The sequence below is a fragment of the Podarcis raffonei genome, chromosome 1, assembly GCF_027172205.1.
Source record: "Podarcis raffonei isolate rPodRaf1 chromosome 1, rPodRaf1.pri, whole genome shotgun sequence".
In the NCBI taxonomy this organism is placed as follows: Eukaryota; Metazoa; Chordata; class Lepidosauria; order Squamata; family Lacertidae; genus Podarcis; species Podarcis raffonei.
In genome coordinates this window covers 25,662,016-25,685,564 of record NC_070602.1, presented here as the reverse complement: position 1 = coordinate 25,685,564, position 23,549 = coordinate 25,662,016, and the positions used below count along the sequence as shown (strand labels likewise).

The 23,549-nt window shown below is 42.2% G+C and overlaps 1 protein-coding gene across 4 annotated transcripts in view; it reads left to right on the top strand.

Moving 5' to 3' along the window:
• FLRT2 (fibronectin leucine rich transmembrane protein 2) overlaps positions 1-23,549 on the top strand; it is an 86,001-nt gene that overhangs the window by 16,970 nt on the left and 45,482 nt on the right. The window contains exon 2 of one of the 4 annotated variants that reach the window (XM_053377728.1): positions 11,733-11,819. The exons of 2 other annotated variants lie outside the window; for them this stretch is intronic. The gene's annotated coding sequence lies outside the window, so the exon portion shown is untranslated. Of the gene's footprint in view, positions 1-6,450; positions 6,521-11,732; positions 11,820-23,549 lie in introns of all 4 variants that reach the window. One more of the 4 variants, XM_053377709.1, reaches the window with a different exon arrangement.

The following is a 23,549-nucleotide window of genomic DNA, read 5'->3' as shown; positions in this document are numbered from 1 at the left end:
AATCACAGCAGAGGGATCATATTCCTCACTTTCAGTGATTGAAGTGAAATCAGAAGGAATTGAAAATGGTACAGTCATCGTCCTGTTTAACAGGGAGGGGGAGATGGAAAGAAAATAAGTAGCCCTTTGGAAACACTGCTGAATTGTCACAGAGTTACTTGAACATTGACATATATCATCATTCAATATACAGCAATTAAAAAAAAATGATAACATGTGATGCACTTTGCCATTTCATAGGGTATATGCTTAGTGTCAGAGATGACTAACCTGTGGCCTTCCATATGTTGTTGGACTAAAACTTCTATGAAGCACAGCTAATGGTCAAGGGTTATTGCTGAATCTAGTCTTTGTTCAGGATGGAAGATAGCAGATCCTAATTTATGGTTCTTCTCTAAGGACCTTGCTACCAACTACCATTCAGGAAATTACCAATGTGTAGCTGTAGGAGAACTCACCTTTCCAGCACAGGTAGCTTGACCAAGCAAAGAAAACTTTATATCTAGAGTAAAGAAGCATGAAGCATGTTTTTTTCCTGCTCTGGAGGTAGGACTCAAGCTGTCACATGGAAGATGGAACAAGCTTGTTTTTTCCTGCTCTAGGGCTCAAAGCAATGGTTTCAAAGTTACAAGAAAAGAGATTCCAACTAAACATAGGGAAGAACTTTCTGACACTAAGAGCTGCTCAACAATGGAACCATCTCCCTCGGGAAGTTGTGGACTCTCCTTCCTCAGAGGTTTTGAAGCAGAGGTTGGATGGCCAATTGACATGGATGCTTTAGCTGAGATTCCTGCATTGCAGGGGGCTGGACTAGATTACCCTTGATTCTATGAAGCTCTTGGGCCCACTTGCTCAGATGAGGTGATAGGGGAGGCTCAGTTGTCAGAAACAGAAGAAAGTTAGGTTTATAAATCACTGGATTTATAACACTTGGTAACTACCCAGGTATAACAGTCTAGGAAAATAGGCACTCCATTATTTTGACTGATCTGCAGGCTAGAGAAGTCTATAATTTCTATTATTCCTTCCAAGGAAAAAACTCAGCATAAATTTATGCAACATTATGGAAGTTGTCGTTCAACAATTTCTGAAGGTTTGTGAGTTAGCCATCCCTGATGCAGAGCCATCACAAGGTTACTTACTGCTAAAAAAAACCCTTCATTCAGATTCCCATGTACATCTATCATCATGGTGGTCTGGTGTATTTCAGCATAGTTGGCTATTATGAAGTAAAGCACAGGAGCAATAGAAGCTGCCATACACCGAGAGCATCAGACCATCTAGCTCACTATGGTCTACACTGACTAGAATTGGCTCTCTAGGGTTTTGGAACTCCCTTGCCCTACCTGGAGATACCAAGGATTGAACTAGGAACTTTGCATGCAAAGTATCTGCTCTACCATTGAGGTATACCTGTGGCCAAAGGCCAAATAAATCTAGAGCATCCTGAGAGGTGAAGGTAGGAAGACTCAACTCCTGGTAGTCCCCACTGGTCCATCCAGAGAAGGAACTAGTTAATGAGGCTCTGGCCAAGAATATGTAACAACAACAACAACAACAACAACAACAACAACAACAACAACAACAACTTATTATTTATACCCTGCCCATCTGTCTGGGTTTCCCCAGTCACTCTGTGCGGCTCCCAACAGAATATTAAAAATATGATAAAATATCAGACTTTAAAAGTTTCCCTAAACAGGGTTGCCTTCAGATGTCTTCTAAAAGTCAGATAGTTGTTTACTTCATTGACATCCAATGGAAGGGTGTTCCACAGGGTGGGTGCCACTACCAAGAAGGCTCTCTACCTGGTTCTCTGTAGCTTGACTTCTCGCAGTGAGGGAACTGCCAGAAGGCCCTGGGAGCTGGATCTCAGTGTCTGGGCTGAACGCTGGGGGTGGAGATGCTCCTTCAGGTATACATCTAACTTCTTTTGTCCTATCAGACTGATGCACAATTCTGAAGGCATAGGGATTTATTTATTTTTTAGCCAGGATGTTAATAAAAGGACCTGATTTATAAAGCTTACCCTAAGAATGTAAGAAAAGCCTGCTGGATCAGCCCAATGATCTAGTCCAGCTGTGGAGACAGAGCACAGCCATTGTGGCTAGTAGTCATTCATAGCCTCTCTTCCATGAATTTGTCCACTGCTCTTTTAAAGAAGATGAAAAGTGTGAGACCTCTTAGTCTGAATCTAAACTGAAAATAAATATGGAGAGATCTTTTTCTTTTCTTTTTATATATATATATAAAAGATTTAAAAAGTAATAATCCCACACCAATGTTGGATAGTGGAAAATAGTTTCACTCATAAACAAGTGCACCTAGGGTTCATGACAATGATTAAGACAAATGAGCCAGATACTTTGTGTGGGCCACTGGAATCTGCTGCCAAAGAATTTTTGAAACATCCACTTCCAAAGCATTTTTCCTGTCAGCCCATAAAAAGAATTATGTTCATGTGTAGATGTCATAAATTTACACATTTTTGTTGTCCCGCAACATCTTACTCTGGCAACCCAAAATATTCTAGGTCCTGATATTTAATACAGACAACAGAAATATTAAGATCTGAAGTCAATTAGAGTATGGCAGGCTACTTTGATATCAAAACTGATACCAGTTAAGCAAGCCTGCCTAAATTTGGGGTGCACGTTCTGTACCTATTAACCACAGGTACATACAGTGAGAAAATATATCCTGTAGCTATTAAAGAGATGCAGTTCCTACATCTTCACACAGACCATTACCGAGTTGAAGTAGCCAATCTGGTACCCTCCAGATGTTCATAGAATCGTGGAATTGTAGGGTTAGAAGGGACCCTGTGGGTCATCTGGTCCAACCCCCTACAATACAGGAACCAGCAACTATGTTGTTGGACTCCAACTCCAATCTGTCCAAGCCAGCATAGCCAATGGCCAGGGATGAATGGGGATTGCAGCCCAGCAACATGTGGGATAGACTACCGCTTGATCTGTGTGTTTTTGCTCTAAGAATCTGAGAATAAGTTTTGTACAAGTTTCTGTGTATCCAGGATGGGCATCTGCAGCCCTTGCGGTCTTTGCATAGTGTTGTGTCTTTTACGTGACATAATGGAGATTTCCACCAAGACAGGAGGAGATTTCGCAAGGGGGACTCATAATGGAAATAACTTGTAATGCGTAATGATTGATTTCACTTTGTAAGTGATTTTTTTTTTAAAGGAAGTTAATCATCCTGGTGATGGTGCTGTTAAACACTTCTCTAGAATTCTCTAGTATTCATGAGCATATCTGTGCTGTCATGGTAGATCTAACCTTTTGGCTGGTCTTATGGCATTCTCATTCTATATGATCCACTTGATTCCTTGGTATGGGGGGATATTCAGTATATTATATTCTTACATGGCATGCAAGGAAATGATGGTCTTGAGGTTGACAGGGAATGAATCTGAAATGTCTGCAACAATCAATTTTATCCATTACATTACACAACTTTTTCAGTCCTTTTCTTTTTGTAGAACATAGATTTCATGGGGAATAATAGAAAATGTTCTTCTGCAATTGCTGTGAATCACTCAAGGCCATGTTGTGGTTCTCCCCTCATTCCATCGATCCTTACAAGAATCTTGTAGGTTAGACTAGGCTTTCTCAACCTTGTAGTTCAAGAACATCTGGGGACCCAACTCCCATCATCCCTGATCACTGGCCATGCTGGCCAAGTATGATGGGAGTTGTTGTCTAACAACATCTAGGAACCCAAGGTTAAGAAAGGTTGGGTTAGACAAAAATAGCAATGGTCAAAAGCCATCCAGTAAGCTTCGTTGCTGAGTGGAGATTTAAATCAGTGCTTATCCAGTTATAGTCCAACATGCTAAGCATTAAACAACACTACACTATTTGTGTGGCAGTGGGAGGAGAAGCATTATTTTGCTGTACTGCTTGTGTTCTACATGATTTTACAAATATTTTTTGGTGATTGAAATTCATTTGAAATATTTGTATATCCCTTTATGAAATTAATCTACAGTCTGTATCTTGGAAACAGGGGTGTGTTGTGTAGTTTCACAGGAAACAGCTGTATCTGCGATGCTGTAATTCAATGAGAAAGGGTGAGAAAGTGACAGTTCTCAAAAATCTTTACTTGAAAGTTGTTGTAAGTGACTACCTCAGTGTCTGTTTCCAATCTGATATAGGCTTGGGGGAGCAATTAGATTCAGTTCAAATTCAAAGGTAAATCTTAATAATTTGCAATTTCTGAAACACTGTGCAAACCGAATCACACTCACCCTTAGAAATGTACACCTCTCTGAATTTTGCAGTGCATGTCTCCAACCAAGTAGCACATATAAAATCATTACAAAATGCATATACTAGTGAAAATAATTCACCTAAAGGATTGCATTAGGGACATATAAATATTAGGGAAAACATGCTTTGTAAAAACTGCCTACTAAGTGTGTGTGTTAGAAGACATTTGCACTAAAACGCTGGTGAATCTTCATGAGGACTTTTTGAAAAATAAAAAATCACAAACTGTTGTGGAAATGTAGAGAGCAGAATTTAAAATTGGGTTAAAAAACAAGAAAGTGGGAGAAACCAAAATCGACAGATTTGCCCATAGAAATTGATGGATTTGCCCACCCCAACTTCTCCCCTGGCTTAGAAGAATGTTTTGCAGACTAGTTCTAACTGCCTTTTGCCCCTCTTAACCTGCAACATGGGGAAACTTAACATTGCAGGATGATTTTCTTAAGCCACTCAGAGATGTAGCTCTCCTTCCTGCATCACGGACATAATATACATATTTGATATAGTCATATAAAGAGCTTTTTTCTCTACACACAAAAATAGGAACTGCTCTCATCACCTGCCATCCCCAAACACAATAAGACCTGTGTTTGAACTTGTGCCAACTCCTGTTTTTGCCTCTACTTTTTTCCCCTTGGTGCAGGGAGGTGGGGAAGGGGCATGATGACACTCTGCTCCAGAAGCACAGCTATGCTCATTTCTTGCCTTTCCCCACCGCCTCTTACGAGCAGCTGCCACTTTCACTTCTCTGATTGGAATGCAACATGATGTCAAAGGGAACTAGGAAGTCCCGTCTCAGACAAAAGAATTGTAAGACTAGAACTTGTTTATGTCTGTGGTTGTGCCATGATGAGTAATGCATTTTCCCCAACCTCAACACTCCGAACATATTTGGAATTTTTATAAAAAAATCAGTGCATGCAGATATGGATATATTTATCTGTTTATTTCCACATGCAACACAAAAAGGAGAGGGGCGAAAATGCTCAAGGTCACCTCCGTTGCTTGGCAATGCTCTGTCATGCAACAACTTCCTTTGTATTTGTTTTTAATCTTCTTTCTACACCCTTAGGAGCTAATGCCACTCTAGCAGAAAGAGAGAGATTTCTTAGAGTGCTTTTTGGTGAAATAATTGTACATAAATCAAGGTGCCATTTTTCCTTCATCTGGGGAAAGGGTGGCCGGGAGAAGCACACAAGCTGACCCAGCCATCTCAGGCAACCTTTTCCATTTTAGAGATCAAAAGCAGGTATCACAACAATGGCGGACATTCAAATTCTCAAATTTCAGTGGAGCCCTCATGCTGAATTTAAGCACCCCTTGCTTCTGGCACTGCACATTATTGTGCTCCCCCACTCACCCCAGTGTGGCCAAACAGGTCACACTACCCTAAATCCACTTCTACTCACAAATGTGAAGGAACTCCTGAAGAAATGAAACAAAGCACAGAACAGTTTTCTGGATAGCTCTCCAAATTCCATATATGGTGTTGCTTATTTTGCATATGATTTGGCTCAGTTTCCAGGTAAGGATTGACAAGTTCCCCATGTTAGAGAGCCATGTCAGCTTTTGAAGTTGATGACAGGGAGAAGGCAGAGATGATTCGTAATCCACATACCACATTTGATGCACTAAAAGGGGGGCTTTTTCTGGACACTTGCAGTTGCTGGCTGTTCCCTCAGGAGACAGTATAGCCTTCTACTGGAGAGGCCAGGGCTTAAATCGTTGCTCATCCATGGATGGGCTTGAGGCCTTGTTATGAGCATTAGGGGAACATACCTGCCACTTTGATCTTCCTCGTGGAAGGACAGGATTTCTTTATTCTTTTTTTGTTTAAAGGGTGCTTGTGGTGAGCAAAACAGAGGAGAAGGAGAAGAAGAAGACAGGGGTGTTGCTTGTTCTCATCAAAGATCCAGCAAAGGAGTCTCTGTCAAATCTCACAAGTTGAGATGGGAATTCTTGGCAGCCAGAGGCCCATGTTCTAACAAGACTCGCTTGCATGGGTACATTTTGCTACTGAAAAGCTTAGCTGAGAGCATCTGCTTTGCTGGAGCCCCATGACGACATGTTCAAATATTTGCTTGTGGTTGCCAGCCCATGCTTTTCTAAGCAATCCCACAAAAGATGAAAAGATTTTGTTTTGTTTTCATTTTGTCATTAGGGAATCAGATCTAGACTCTGCGGCAGCATCACACACCCAAGATAATGCAGTGCCTCTGTGGCAGACCCAGGTAATGATGGATTCAAACCTCCTCGATTCCACTTGCGTGCTCTAACCTGAAGACTGTCTGTCATTACAAATTACATTTAATTGTGCAGGTGTGGGAGCATTAAATATCCTGCTGTTTTTACGATGGCCTTATTCGCTGATACTAGTTACTAATCCAGATTTGTTTGAGTTAGTCCATCTGAGTTTATAGGCCAGACAAAGAGCGGTATGGAGTGAAGAATGAGTTTGCTTCTATCCTGTGTGAATGATGATGCTTAAAGCTCTCCAGTGTGTCTTGACCTTTGTCCAGACCTTTATATGGGGTGGAAGCTGTATGGAGTGGAGACTGAAGGCATGTAGTGATTTTCTTAAAGTGTTAGAAAACTGCCTTATACTGAGTCATACAAGTGCACCATCTAGCTCAGTATTGTCTAGCAGCAGCAGTCTAGAGTTTACAGGCAATATTTTCCCCCATGCCCTAACTGAAGATGCTGGGCATTGAACTTGAAACCTTCGGCATGCAAAGCAGAAGCTCTACCACTTCCCTTCCCTTCCCTTCCCTTCTCTTCCAACCTAATCTCCAGCGTAGAATTGTCATTTTGTTTGCAAGTTGTTTTCAAAATAGATTGATTATGCTTGCAATGGTGCCCACCTGTTGGTCACTGTTGCCTGTAGCAAGGGGAAGAAGTGTATGAAGACAAGACAAACATGTTTGAAAGGAGAAAAGGCTTAAAATGTCTCCACTCTTGAGATTTAACACTTTCCCCTAGAGACCACCCTGAGAAAGAGGCTGAAGCCCTGAGATTCCAGGTCCTGGCAGCCTGGCATGACCCTGGCAGCAGTAAACTGTCCTGTCCACAAAGCTGTCACTCAGAGCATCACTCATATTGCCACTCTGTCCACAGATTGTTCAAGACACTTTGGTTAGTGAGGCATATATGATGCCCCTCAGATGCTATAGTTCATGATTATCGGCTGCCCTTTTATGGTCACCCCAAACCTGCTGACTGGGCAGATCTTTCCCAATAGTAAGGCTGGCTCTGTAGTTGAATTGTTCTTTGCTTAGCTGTCCTTTTTAACTTCATTTTATTCAGTTTTGTTCATTTGCTGTTGAAATCATTTTTACTCTTCTGCATCTGTACCTAAAATCGCTTTGAGGCGGTTTACAACATATTTTAAACTATGTGTTAAAAAACCCTGTAAAATGGCAATACAGCTCAAGCAACCATATGCTGCAGGCAGAGGTATAAATCAATCAATCACCCAATGCCTAGGGGAAGAAAATGGTCTTTTGAAGCCTAAAAGGTAATAAACCAAGTTCCAGTGGAATGTCTCTGGGCAGGAAATCCAATACCTGAGGACTATTGCAGAGAGAGTTTTAGCCTGGCCCTAGTCAACACCTGCCTAACTTCCAAATATTTGGTCACCTGGAGCATACTCTCCAACATTTCTCCGGTGTAAATAGGGACATCCCATTCCATAATGATTATACCCCACACATCTTACCGGGTTGCCACATCCACTCTGGGCAGCTTCCAACATATATAAAAACATAATAAAACATTAAACATTAAAAAACTTCCCTATACAGGATATGCCTTCAGATGGCTCAGGGGTCAGATAACTCCATACCCTCCAACATTTCTCCAATGAAAATAGGGACATCCTAAGCAAAGGTGGCACATTCTGGGATCAAATCAGAAACTGGGTCAGCTTCTCTAGATCAGGGATATCACTGGAAAATAGGGACACTTGGAGGGTCTGCTAGAGCAGGGCATTTGAAGATGATCTTAGCAGCCAGGCAGGCTCAAATGGATTCTTCAGTTATATTGGTCTCAAGTCATTCAGGCTTTATTGGTCAAAACCAGCAATTTGAACTGTGCCTGGAACAAATTATGCCTGTGAAGAACTTTGATGATGGGTAAGTCCCAGTTAACAGCCTGGATACAATATACTGAATTCATCAAAGTTTTCAGGCAGTCTTCTAGGGCAGCCTTATATCCAGCACATTGCAGTAGTCCAACCAGCATTTTGCCAGAGCACAGATACACATAGCAAGGCAATGTCACTTGCTATGTGCATTTCATAGTATTTTGTGTTGTGTGTTCACTGTCTGAAGGCACATGATGCAGCTGCTTTGCTGGAGCTAAGTAAAACCTGAGCGTTGCCAGGGCGTGGATTGTAGAGTACCTGGATATGCTCCCTTGAATTCCATAGATATAAGCGAAATAAATAAATGTGCTATCAGTAGCTGAATTATTCAACAAAGAGGGGTGTCTATTTAACTCAAGTTTCTCTTGTGATCCTCCCCTTCCTAATCAACCTCAAGAAACTTGGCAACCAAGGTACATTCTGTGACCTTTTCCAGCTGCTCCTCAAATGCATTTGATCATCATGGACATGTAATAAGGCTCTGAAAAAATTACCAGGCTAACCTTCATCTGTGTGTGTCAGAAGATTGCAGGTGTAATGGCTTTTATGGATGCTGCTGTAGACATTTGGCACTCTGCATTAAATTTCAAGTGATGGGTTTTACCGATTTAAATGCTTTCTCCTGCAAGAGGCACATGCCACAGTGCTCAGAAGGTGAAACGGTAGCTGGATCTTCTGTGCGATTCCATTGTAGTCCTTTGGAGGTGTTTGCCTAATGCAGCAGCAGGACTAAGCAATTTGCTTTTGTTGTGGTAGAGAGAATCCAGTAATGCAGAGCAGGTATGCTGTAGTAGTTCTGTTATCAGAGTATATTAAACCTTCACACACAAACAAAGTCTTTATGGAGCTATCATATCAGAAGCTGTAATTCCCAGGATGGTTTAACAATCAATTCTTCTTCTCAAGGAGCTCTGGGAATTGTAGCTCTGTGAGAGAAACAGGAGTCTACCAGCAACTCACAGCAACTTGATCAAACTGGAGCTCCCAAAATTCTTTGGGGGAAGCCATAATTGTTAAAAGTGATATCACAGAGCTTTAAATGTTTGATGTGAATTTGGCCATACTGTAGTGGGACTCAAAATCTCACATCTAAGAACTCAAGGTTGCAAACTCCCTCTAGTAAAGTTATCTAAGGAGTCATCTTATACTAAGTCTTAACCTGATTCAATAAGCTTTTTACTCTCTATGTTGATAGTAACTAGGCAGAAGGCCTTCTCGGTAATGGCATCCCCCCTGTGGAATTCCCTCCTATCAGATGTCTAGGTGATAAAGTATTTATATACCTCCCTCTCACAAAACACCAGGGAGGTGTACAGCAACTTATAAAAGATAACATTTAAAAGCAATATAGAACAATCATTGAAACAAGTGGCTGCTCAATGCCAATGTAGTCTTTGGGATGCATTTTGCTGATCTGTATTAGCAGGTATCATAATTCTATAGAGTGATCATAGTTTGCTCTCCTCATAGTAAGTCCACAGAACTGGGCATCCCTTATTTCTTTTGCTGAATACTACAAACAAATATGGGACGTGGCTGGAGCTGTGGTCTAAACCACTGAGCCTTGGGCTTGCCGATCAAAAGGTTGGCGGTTCGAATCCCCGCAACAGGGTGAGTTCCCGTTGCTCGGTCCCAGCTCCTGCCAACCTAGCAGTTCGAAAGCACACCAAAAAGTGCAAGTAGATTAATAGGTACCGCTCTGGTGGGAAGGTAATTTGCGTTTCCGTGCGCTGATCTGGTATCAGTGTTCCATTGCGCCAGAAGCGGCTTAGTCATGCTGGCCACATGACCCGGAAAAACTGTCTGCGGAGTAGACAAACGCTGGCTCCCTCGGCCTGTAAAGCGAGATGAGTGCCGCAACCCCAGAGTCATTCACAACTGGGCTTAACTGTCATGGGTCCCTTTACCTTTACAAACAAATTACCCAGCCTGTTGATTTCTGTGTCTTTCTCTGTCCCAGGATTTGGCCAACACAGAGAGTTGCACAGAATGCAAATTGCTTTTATATGTGTACTTTCCTTTACAGCTAAATTCTTTGTACTTTCAGAGACCAGGAGTGCATTTCACTGTGCAGGCATGTGGGTTTTTGCATGTGTATATGTGAATGATTATGCGTCACACAGTGGTTTGCTGCAACAGTAAAGTGCTGTTCTTTTTGTATATGCACTTGAAATACACTCTACGCAGTGATGTGGATTAAGCACCTTGCTCATTATCTAATAATGCCTGCCTGACACAGATGGGAATCATTCTTGCGGTATAATTGAAATCCAGAGAGACTTCAGGTCCCAGTGCAGACATAGGGGTCACCGAGGACAGCTGCTAAGGTGTAGGAATGAAAATAGATTCGTGTGGCTCCCTTGGGACTAACACCCAGAACAACCTTCACTCAGCAGCAGCTTTTCAAACTACTGGGAGTATCTTGGAGCATATAAATGGAGCACTAGAACTTTAAAGCTTCATGTTATAAAATCTGCTTAGATGCAATAGGGGAAGTGGCAATCTGTGGTTGCCAAGGGGTGAAAAGCTAGCATTCTCACATAAATCTTCCTTAATAGACTGAATCAGGCCTTGGTTCATTAGCCACACCCACACCAAACATTTAAAACACATGAATCCTGGGGTGTGTGGTTAAGCTCTCACAGAACTACGATTCTCAGCACACTTCACAAACTACAGTTCCCAGGATCCTTTGGGGGCCTTTTGACCAAGAATGGAATGGGTGAAAGTCACTGTATGAAATTTTAAAGGCAAAACACTCATCTCCCACCACCTCTAGAGGAATGTGGCCTTGAGAGACAAGCAAAATATTTGTCATGAGTATGGTCAACCACGCCTTTTATTTGGAGTGGCGTTGCTGTCACTGCCCACAGATTCACAGTGCCTTATAATAAAAAGTCATAGGAATGGACAAGAGGCTTGCGGGTGTACAATAAGAAGCCAGGCACAGGCTGATCTCTCTGGATAAATGTCAATATGCATTATTAAATGAAACAGTGGTTAAAATATGGACTGCTAGATGCGTTTTCCTTCTGAGGACATGGAAGGAATTGAAATGCCTTTTCAAAGCAGATCCTTTTTTTTGATCAATTCTTCATTGTGTGTGCATATAGTTGTAGATATCTAGTTTGAAGCATTAATTACAACACTGCTCTCTCTCCCCACCCTCTGCCCCAACCAGCAGAGTGGAGGCAGATCACAGGATTAGAGGAGGACTTAAGACAATTTCCTGAAGTGTTCATCGGAAGGTTTTGGGCCACCTGATATCCTTTTAAATCAGGGATATGTTTCATCTTCTTTAGTGATCCTTGCAGCATCTGACGTGCTGGGTCGCCTTAAGAAATACTTTCAAAGGAGATGGGATTGCAAGATCACTAGTCACCTTCAAAGTCAGTATTTTTTTTCCCCTCTGGCATGGAAATATTGCAATCTTTTGAGACCTTTGTGGACTCACAACAGAGGATCCCTGTTATTTCTGTTGTGGATGTACCTATCATTCCTTTTGAAAAGAGAGGTGGAATGTGAACATGAGAATTAAAAACAGTCTAAGTTGCAGCTCAGATTATTCTGAAATGTAATTTCAAACAAATGCGTAGTGGCATGAGCTGCTTCATAGCTAATGCCATCCCCTGGTTTGAAATTCTGTACACATACAGATCCAGTCCTTAGGCTCATATATATCTCCTCCCCTTCTGCATTGAGTTTAATCTTGGTTTGTATGAGAAAGATGGTTTGAAGAAATCATAGTTTTCCTGGTTCTAACAAAATTGCAAACCATGGTTTGCTATGAACTCCGAAGTAAGTTAAGAAATTGCTGGGGGTTGGAGGAGAATTGAGGTATGCATAACCATAGTTTGGTGTACTGCTCGCATAGGCAGTGGTCTGAGACGATGAGAGGTGCACTTTGGAACACCTGGAGGGCATCAGGTTGGGGAAGACTGGTGTAATATGTATCTAAACTGGCACTATAAGTGGTTTTTGTGTGTGTAAGGGAGAGATTAAATCAAGATAACACAGAAAGCTAGGAAAGTCATTTTTTGGTTTTGAAAGACACTTCGGGGTCATCTATAGTGCTCTTTAATGTGGACAGTAAGTTTCCTGCACTTCTATTAATTCTCCATTATCCACATGATGATATTCTTCTCCAAATCACCACCTTACTACATTTCCCCTTCCTTTTGGAGAATCCCTGGTGTGAGAAAATCTGGATTGAGGGAGGGGTGAGTATGGAATGCAGTGATTTGGAGGAGAACATCCTATGGGCAGTGAAGCTTACTAACCACATGAAACGACAGTATGGCTGAGCCCTCACGCCTGAGGGTAGTCATGTTTTCAGGATATCAGAGTTGTGTGGCAGATGAGAAGATTCTCCGCCTTCTGTTGAGGCTCTCTGGGGCTGATGGGAGTCAAACAACATCTGGGAAGCCACCATTCCCTGCCCGATCCCAGGGCCTTAATGGATCTTATATTGCAGTGCCCAAGTGATCTCTGTTCTTGTCCTTTCTTTAAAACAGAAAGAGAACAGAACAGCTTAGAGTGCCACTCACTCTCTCATTCCTAGTGTTCTGGCTCAGGTGGCCTCTCGTTCCTCAAATGCCACCACAGGGCTGCTCAAGAAGCACGTGCCCCATGGAGTAGCAGAGATCTGGTTTTCAAAATGTCTTCCCTCTCCATAAATTGCCTTTGCTGTTTCATTACACAGTTTTAATTTATGCTTATTGTTTTCAACAGTATTATGTAACCTGCTCCGTGAGGCTCGCTTGAAAGCAGCACATAAATACCTTTAAAATAAATAAATAAATAATTGTGGAACAGACAGCAGCTAAAGGGGAAACTCTGAAGGTCTATATTTGGCCTAGCTGAGGTGGTAGCATCTTACTGTTTTAACATCACTTTACACGATCTTGTGCATATACTGGTATTTGCAAGAATTAAGTACATAAAGTTTGAAGGAGATAGACATGTCCGTAAACATCCACCCTCCCTTCTGAGGGCCTGTATGTAACCTTCAGTGAAGTAAGAATCTCACACTGAACATCACTTGAGGTTATATTTTCTCATCCCAGGCAGGTTAGCTACAGAACGGAGTGATAGTAAGGACGTCTTTTCTCTCTGCTGTGTCATTGCTGCTAGCCCTGTGCATATCTCCTTAGGAACAGAGTTTCTAAGGCAGGGGTAATAGCTCCCAGTTAGGTATGTGGTCTGCAGCTCTGAGTTTTGTGTGGGCTTTTGGTAGGATATGGTTATAAGTCTGGTCGCTTTGAAGAGGTGAAATGTTCATCCATGCAGATGCCTAATGCATTCCTACTCTGCAGTTCCTGCTAAGCTAGAGAAAACAACATAACCTGTTATTCTTGTGTGTGTGTGTGTTTAAAATACTGATTATCTTTTATTCTGATCTCCTGGGAATGGTATGCTTGGCAATGGCTTCTATGGAGAACTATAAACCAAGAAGCATATCCCCTCTCCAACTCCTCTCAGCTGTGAAAATTGTGCAACTCCAATTACTCTATTACTTTAATTATTCATCCGATTTTAACCATAATCTTGTCACTTTTTGCATAACTCAAGTAATGCACTAAAAAGCCAACTATCCAAAGATAGCAACATTTAATAATATTGGCAATCCATTATCAAGGTGAAGGCACTTATTAATGTATCTTTTAGGTTTATCGCTGTCTGCAAAACATTGCTCCTCTTACAGAAATATAAACCGTAGGGGTCACAGAGAGTTTGAGTACAGGTCTTAATGGATCTGGTCCCTGGGGAAAAGGTAGCATTCAAACTTCATGCACCTTTGATTATGTAAAATTGCTACCATGGAGGGTGTCTTGTGAGGAACATAGAGATGGGCCGAGACATTCTGAGTCCTGAGATGGAAAAGATAAACAGTACCTACCTACCCAGCCATAGTAAAAAAACACAGCCATCAACAATAGAATATGCTGCTTTTTTAAAAAAGGGAGATCAGTATCGGTAGCCTGAGAAAGGTTACCTCACTCTTCCTAATGATGTAGCCAGCATTACATAAATTCTCAAAAGTTTCCTTCAACCCATAATATGTATGAAGGTTGCCATGATTCATAACACTAGCTTTTGATTCAGGACAGACAAAAGAATAAGAGAATCATAGAATTGTAGAGTTGGAAGGGACCACAAGGTTTATTTAGTCCAGCCCCTTGCAATGTAGGAATCTTTTGTCTAAGGTGGGGCTCGAACACAGAACCCTGAGATTAAGTCTCATGCTCTACTGACTCCATCATCCCATATTACTTAAGTACTTCTTCCCGCAGCACATAGTTAAATTACAGTGGTATCCCGCAAGACGAACGCCTCGGAAGACGAAAAACTCGCTAGACGAAGGAGTTTTTTGTTTTCTTAGCCGCTTCGCAAGACGCATTTCCCTATGGGCTTGCTTCGCAAAACGAAGCTTGCCCCGCAAGCTCTGGGGATAGCGGGGAAGTGCAGCGCGTCTTCCCCTCTCTCCCCGGACCCCTTTTGAACCAAGGGGCGGCAACGGGGAGAAGCGATCTTCTCCCCTCCGCCCCTTGCTTCAAAAGAGGGGACAGAGGGGAAGCGATTCTCCCCGCTGCCCCTTCCCTTGCTTTAAAACAGGTCCAGGGACAGAGGGGAAGGCGCGCATGCCTTCCCCTCTGTCCCCGGAGATTGCGGGGCAGGCAACGGGGAGAAGCAATCTTCTCCCCACTGCCCCTTGCTTTAAAACAGGTCCGGGGACAGAGGGGAAGGCGCGCGGCGCTTCCCCTCTGTCCCCGGACGGTCTCCATAGGAACGCATTGATTGATTTTTCAATGCATTCCTATGGGAAACCGTGCTTCGCAAGACGAAAAACTCGCAAGAGGAAAAAACTTGCGGAACGAATTAATTTCATCTTGCGAGGCACCACTGTATGGAATAAGCTTCCACAAGAGGCCATGACAGCCAGTGGCTTGGATGACTTTAAAACTGGGATTAGATAGATTCGTGGAGGTTACTAGTTACTAACCCTGATTGCTATGTTCTGCCTCCATGATCAGAGATGGTATGCTTCTGAATGCCAGTTGCTGGAAATTGCAGGAGCAAACTTACTAGGGAGTGGGTCCCACTGAACTCATTGGGACGTCTGAGTAAACATGCTGTTAAAAAAAACAGTTTAAAGAACCTTTCCTTGATGCCTTGAAGAAGATTTATATTTCCTGATGATTTCAGTTTATGGGGATTGAACAGAACTCTGCCGACTTCATAGTGTCTCTTGTTTGTTTTACAATTTGCTGGAATGTAGGGCAGAATATGTTAGCATCGTATATTAGTGTGAATCCCTTACAAAGCAAACAAAAAGTTGTCGAAGCTGCTTCTGGGTCACGTATGCCAATGCGGTACATTATCTCTGTGCTATTTGGTGCAAAAAAAGAGGAAAGTGTTTTGGCTTGGCATGCACATTTTTTTATTTATAGCTGTCTTTGATCCTCTTTTGTTTTTTGGCTGTTATGTGTTGCATTCCCTTCATTAAGCTAAAATGAAGCTGAAAACCATCCGAAGGATTATGATCCTCTGGCAAAATGTTAAATTGTGCTGCTGACCTAAGTTAATGTTGCAGTAATGGGGGATGAGCGTCTCTGAGAAATCGCAACAGAATACATAAAAATCTACAGCGGTATCATGAAAAAATTTTAAGTGCCAGATTCCAAAGGCTCCAATTAAAGGGATTGTGCTCCCACAGGCAGAGGAGGAGGAGGAAAACAGAGGGATAGCATGAAATGCTAAACCGAAGTTTAGCATCAGGAGCTCAAGCCACAGCAAGTTTCAGGCCACTGTACCTCCCTTCCTTTTCCAGTGGTGTTGGGAAGCGGTCATCTTTGGATTAAGCAAAGCACATAGTCTGTTCTTAAACAAGAAAGCAGATTCACTTAAAGGAAATTGATTCAGGCCTTAACTACTGGTACAGTGGTACCTTTAGTTGAGGTCCGCTCTTGTTATGGACTTTAAGCTTACGAACATTTACTTCCGGGTTTGAGTGTTTACTTCTGGGTTCGCCACACGGGCATGCACAAAAGTGATCTGTGCACTTTGCCCATGCGCAAAAGTGCTTGATTGCACCACGCACATGCGCGGAAGAGGTGCTCTAGTTGTAGACTTTTCGGGGTGCAAATGGCACCCCGGAATGGTTAAGTCTGCAACTAGAGGTACCACTATATACTTTGCATGTGCAATCTTGCTTTATAAATTTGAAACTTTTAAGTGAACCACAGGGTTTCTGTAGACCATGCCCACTCCTAAACTGGAGCCCTTTCCAAATTCTTGCCCCGTTTGGACCTTTTCCTGCTATTTAAGCCCCTAAATAATAGATGATTGATAAACTGGTCTCTTGACTATACCATTTCACACTGCAGGTGGGAGCCCTTGTTGGTGCAGTGGAGACACAGGTTTGCCACATCAGCTTTTAATTGTGAGAACTAGTCCTAAGCTTAATAAGCATGACATTTGTTCATGCACATTCAAGTCAGAAATGAAGCAAATATCCAAAATAAAAATGCCCCTTTGATTTTCACAGAATTAAAAAGAATTGGTTTATGGATATAAGAAAGAGTGCATTTCACTGGTGAGATTCAAAGTTTTTGTTTTGCATTTTCAGAGATGGCGTTTCATGCTTCAAAGTAGACATTTGCAGTTATTTCTGAGTAGCTTGAATCTAGATGACAACAAAAATGGTGACACAAACACACTTCCTGCCAAATAGGCCTATGCATTTCAAGATTAATCTGAGTTGCACTGAGCTCTTCAGTCCGATTTCCCACAATGAATTTATTATTATCATTATCATCTATTTATGACCTGTCCTTGACCCTAAGGCCCCAGGGCAATCAATGTTGCCTGAACTGTGGACAATGATCTACTTATTTGTTTTTTGAGATGTTTGCTCAACTAGCACTTGGCCAGTCCCACTTGTGTGAAATTCACTTCAGCTGGCTGAGGCTGATCCAACATTCTTGACATCTTTGTACCAATGAAACCATGCAAGGAAGCCTGTTGGGTGCCACTCAAACCTGTAGAAAATATATAATATTTGAGTCACTGAGCAAATAACATCACCAAAGTCTGTGTTGGCAGCCATCTTACATTTATCAAGAAGCACTTGGGTATCTTATCCATTGGTTATGGAAGCCTTATAATAACCAAGTATGATGTTAACAGTTCACACCCTTGTGTGCTAGAGGTGCAGCCCAACCACACCAGTAAGCAGAATGGACTTTGGTTCGACTTATCTTTTTTAGTTATTTTTAATTATTACACATATAGCCTATTCTTCTTCAAGGGAGCTCAAACCTTCAATTTGCAAAAGGGTTTCTAGTTGGTTTCCCTTCCTGGCAGTTTATGGGATCAGATCTGTTTAGTTTCAGCAGTAGAACCGCATCAAGGGCCTTCAGACTATTTGGGGTGGGGGTAGATGTGCACATGGATCATTATGATTTCTGTTTGAGGAACTGAGCTGTCACAGGGCATCCAGTGTGTAATTCAAACCTCCCAAGCCCCCAGCGAAAAAAGCCACCCACCAGATCATGTGTAAATAGTACGTTCCATTTAAGTTCTTTCCATAATCCAGAAGCAAGCCATGCCTTCAAAAATTACCAAAATAGAACATAGTTTTAAGTGGGGAAATACCAGCCCATGGAAGTTTAATATGAGGGCAATCACGAGAGGTTCCCCAACTCCTCCTCTGCCTCTCAGATTAATAGAATTGAGTTCAAGAAGGTGATCTGCATCAGGATTGCATCTGGGGGAAATAAGGTTAAACCTCCTTTCCGGAGGTTCTGTGATCATGATGAAAATTAGGACTCTCCACCCCTCATATTAAGGTTGTTGTTGTTGTTTTAAATGCAGTCATTGTTGCTTGCTATCTATTAATACACACACACATACACACACACACACACAGAGTGGAACCTCGGATTTCAAACGCTCCATAGTTGAACGTTTTGGCTTTCGAACATCGAAAACCTGGAAGTAACTGCTCCACTTTCCGAATGATTTTCAGAAGCCAAATGTGCTACGCAGCTTCCATTTTGAGTTTCCCTATTGTATTGAGGCTTCTGCTTTCAGTTTTCGGTTTTCAAACGTTTCGGAAGTCGAACGGTCTTCCGGAACGGATTACATTCGAAAACTGAGGTTCCACTGTAGCACCTTTTCCCCTGATGGGACTCAAGGCAGCTAACAGATAAAAACAAGAATCACTAAAAACATAGGGGGGGGAAACCCAATCATTAAAAAAACAATTAAACATTAATAGAATTGAAGCTATAAACATATATAAAATCTGTTTAAAACATACAAATAATTAAAATAAAAACAGCACAACTAATGAAAAATGTAGTTTGACCCTAAGAAAACACCTACAGCTGCCAGTCTATATTTGCACTGAAGCTGTTTTTAGATGTTTTAATTGTCTTATTGTGCTATGCCACCCTGGGCTTCTTGGGGGTAAGAGTGGGATAGAAATTTAACAAATGAATAAACACAAAGTCATACAAAATGTAGGAAACTAACTTATACTGTGTCATACTATTGGCCCATTTAACCCAGTTCCATCTACTTTGATTGGCAGTAGCTGGGATGGGGGGAGAAATTTGTTTCAGTTCACATTTTAATGCAATCTTACCTACTTCACAGTTCCTGAAATAATACGCCAAGCGAAGCACAACTGCCCTTTGAAATTCGCATGTTTACGAATTTTGCAATGCAGTTCTCCCACCAAGGGATGTGTACAACAGTGCTTATACACAGGTAAAGTGGACATGTAAATGCATCTATCATTGAAAATCACATGCAAAATCACTTCTAATTAGGCAACATTGCACACAAAAATGTAAATATTAGGTAAAATTGGCACTAGAATGCTGGTGAATTTTTAAGACATTGACAGAAAACCGCAAGCTGCTATGGAAAGGTTTGGAAGTAAATTTAAGATCTGAAAAAATGAGAAAATGAGAGAAACTGAAATGAACATATTCATTCCATTTTTAGGTGGAATGAAACTTTCCAAGCTTTTTGGACAGAGGGATTTTCCAGACTTACCTAGAAACTCAAAGGATTGAATTTGGGACCTTTGGCATGCAATGCTTGTGCCATGTCCCTTTTTAGATGGTTGCCCAGGGCATACACTTAAGAAGAGATTTCCCCAGTGAGCATTTCTTATATAATACCAGCTCAGTTGCACCTTGGTGGCCAAATTCATAAAAGCATCTCTCGTGAGCCTCCACTACTCTCAGAACATTGGTACGCCTGGGACAGAATTGTTCCTCTGCACTTATAACAACATTGGAATCTTGGTAAACATCGCACAGTTGAAACTTGTAGGGTGCAGCTGCAGGCTTTTAAACTTTTTATATTAACTTCCTCTGTTATTTTTAGCGCTAATCCTCTCCTTTTGGTCTAGTATCATGGAGCCCTCCCCCCCAGCATCTACTTAACCAGGTTTAGTGCTGATTAAAGCTCCTTTATTTGAGCTGCTTCTTTGTATTACGCACAGTTGCCTCGGGCAAAGATGTTTGTGGAATGCGATACAAATCAGGCTTCTTCTGTTCCACGCTGGACTGCACCTAGGCCATAATTTCCTAGCGTACACATTTCCTCCTGCTGCCACTGTCAGTCATGAAAGCCGGACAGCAAAACTGGATCTTGCTTTGACTCCCTGCTTGTCGGTGGAAAGTCAAAGCTGCTGCAGTTACAGTACGATCATTTCTTACATGCATTCAACTTGTGCAATTTCAACCTTGAAGTCTGGCCAGTTAAATTAAATGCATGGCAAGTTTTCCCTGGTGTGAAGAGAGCTTTTAAGCTCATTGTCTTGTTTCCTGGGCAAAGCCCTCTTGGCATGCTGGTTCCAGAAGGCTGGAGAGGATTGCTTGAGATCTTGTGGGAACTTGGATGGCCCTGTGAGATCTTGTGAGTGGATCCCAGAGCTGGTGTGTTGAGCAGGCCTTGCCCCCCCAAAAAGGCAGAGAGGCTAACCTTACCAGGCAAGGTCCAGTCAGCACTCCACCTCTGGAAGGCTAGGGATGCTCATACATTGGTGGTTCCCAGGATTTGAATATACATATTTCTGTGTATATGCAGAACCCTTGGAACTGAACTCCCACATAAAGTGCATTGCAGTTCCTTTGGAGTGGGACCTGCCTTAGGACTTATGCTTCATGGCCTCTGAGTTCCAGCACTTTCTGTACCTGTTGCAGTGAAGATGGGCAGGGGAATTATGGTCCATTAGCAGTCGCATTAGCAGCCACCATGTAACAGTGGGAAAAACATCCCTTTCCTAAACTGGGCATCTCGCCTTTGTACATTAGCAAGGCTCAAGAACAGAAGGTGACAGGCTTTCACAGAGAATCACGCTGTTATAATAACACTCTCCCCTGTGCCATCGCTTCTGGCATTGGAAGCTGCCGTGGTTTTGAAAATTGCTGTCATAAACAGGCTGTGATGTTAATATTATTTCCTTAACCCCTCTGAAAAGTTGCCTATGTGTCAAATTCTCAGGCAAAGATGGGGTGTAATGTCCCCCCCCCACACTTTCTTTTCAGGAATTTGTGGACAGGCCTTAGATATAATGGTGGTGTAAAGCAATGGGGGGGGTGTTTTACCACAGAAGCCAAGGCTGAATGTTATACTCAGAAAGGGGCCTCCCTTGCATCCCAGGGACATAAGCTCCCTCCTGTGGAAGCCAAACAGTTATGAATGCAATTTGGCTTCCAAAGAAGGACTGGTACATTTCTGAGTCAATCTCCACAGTCTCTAAAAAGCTTTCCACACCTCCATGGGGGATGTTGCACAGCACTTTCTGTTCTCAAAAGCCTGAGGTGACTGTTCTTGTGTGTTGTGTGTGTGTGTGTTCATAGAGCAGGGGTAAGGTCCACTGTCCCTCAGAGCTTGTGGTGAGCCGGCCTATATATTTTTTTTTGGGGGGGGATGAACGAATTCCTCTGCCCCACAAATAACCCAGAGGTGCATTTTAAATAAAAGCACACATTCTACTCATGTAAAAACACACTGATTCCCAGACCGTCCACAGGCCGGGTTTAGAAGGCCAGATCCAGCCCCCAGGCCTTAGTTTGCCTAACCATGTCATAGAGGATGAACAAACATTCTCCTCTTTACAACCCTCATCTCAGAATAGCTACATGGATAACACTGGAAACTTGCAACCTTTGGTACCTCCTTTCCTTGAACTAATTGCAACTAAGGACTTGAACCTGAGTTTGCTTATTTCCCCCTCCCTCTCAGTTTATGTTCCTTTTCTGCTGTATCTTTTTAGAGCGTAAGCAAGGAGGGAGCTTTTCTTTTGGTTGAAGAGCAAGAATTAAAAAATAGTCTAAAAAAATAAAGTAAAATAGGTTTTGGCAGATGCCTTCAAGGTGACATATACAAAAATACAAGGCTGGTTTGGAATCCAAAATAAAGGCACAGGAACTGCAAAAGGTACTTCTGGTGTCACATGTGAACCTTCCTTAAAACGTACATCCCCACCAGGCAGATGCTCCAATTGATAAATTTCTTCACTCAGCAATCTGAGCTGAGCAATGCCTAACAACATATACAGGCTAATGTAGTGTTAGCTATCCTTTCCCCCTTAGAAAATCCCTCTAACCCTGACTACTGCAGCTGCCTTTGCTGCCTTAATGCTCTTAGAGGGTCACTAAGCAGCTTGACCTCATTGCCCTCTTCGCCAGACAGCTCTCCTGGATCTCCATTCACAAAGTCGCTGCAACTTCATTCATAAACTAGAAAGGTCCACCTGTCTTCAATAAGCTCCAATGCTTAGTTACTGGATTGGGAGACTTGTAATGACCATAAATAAATACTGACAGCATGTGATCACTAATCCTTACAGCAACTATTAAAGCATCGGGAGACTTCAATCCTTAGTAACAGACTTCTAGACAAGACGTAAGATAGTTTTGAGATGGGGGAAAAAACCATTAATACATACTAAGGGGTGGGGAAAATTCCTTTGTGTTGGTGCCTTTAATATTCATGCTGAAGTGTTGACAATTGCACTACATTTTTGAATACTTCAGCTCTGTGAAAGAGGAGCTAGGATTTAGCATTAAACATTTTAATGCCATGAAATTAGAATCCCATCCCTGAAATAAATGGAAACTATGTAGTAATTAGGGGCGCGGGTGGTGCTGTGGTCTAAACCACAGAGCCTAGGGTTTACCTTTACCTTTCTTTATGTAGTAATTAGGGACGTCAACAGTTTAGATAACTTTAGATTGTGTTTTAGCTCATTAAGAAATTAAAATGTACATCATAATAGGTAAGAAGGGGGGGCGCTGCAGTTAAAGGGATGGGTTAGGAGAGAGATACCCCAGATTCAACCCCCACTCAGCTATGAACCTCATTGGGTCACCATTGGACAGTTTCTTGCTTGCAGCCTAGCCTATTCACAGGGTTGTTTTGGCGATAAAATTGGGGTGAAGAGAGCACCTTGGAGGAATATTTTTTTTTAAAAAAAATAAAAAATACAATTATGCAAAAATAAAAGCTACTACTCATTCTACCTAACCAAGTTGCCCAAATATCTGGTTTCATGCTATACTATGAGGTTCAGGAATGGGGGGAAATGACCCATGGGGAAGGGCAGGGACACACTCAATGCCTGTGTGTTGGAAGGCGCTGTGCCAAGTAAGGAAGCGGCCTATATTCATTGAGAATTTCACATGGTATAGATGCCTGGAAAACCAGGGATCTACATCAAATGGGGAGCCTATGGAAGTGGAAGGAGACCAGCTCCCCTTCAAACAGTCACTGTCCAACTTATGGAGAGCCATGGAAATGAGACTGGGAATACAGGGTGGAACAAGCTTATCCACGTAGTTCTACCCTAATGTATTGCTTTTCCTAGTTCTTGAATGCCTGAAGAGGGTTTTCGGTGCAGCCTTGCTGTGCTATGCATCCTCCAGTCAATTGCTATTCTTTTATTTGTTTCAATGCTTCCTTCCTTCCTTCCTTCCTTCCTTCCTTCCTTCCTTCCTTCCTTCCATGTGTGTAACCAGGCTATAGAAACGACCCAGGAAAAAATAGGTATGCTAAAGTCTTGCTGATCAAAACAAGCCAGGATTTCAGTGCCG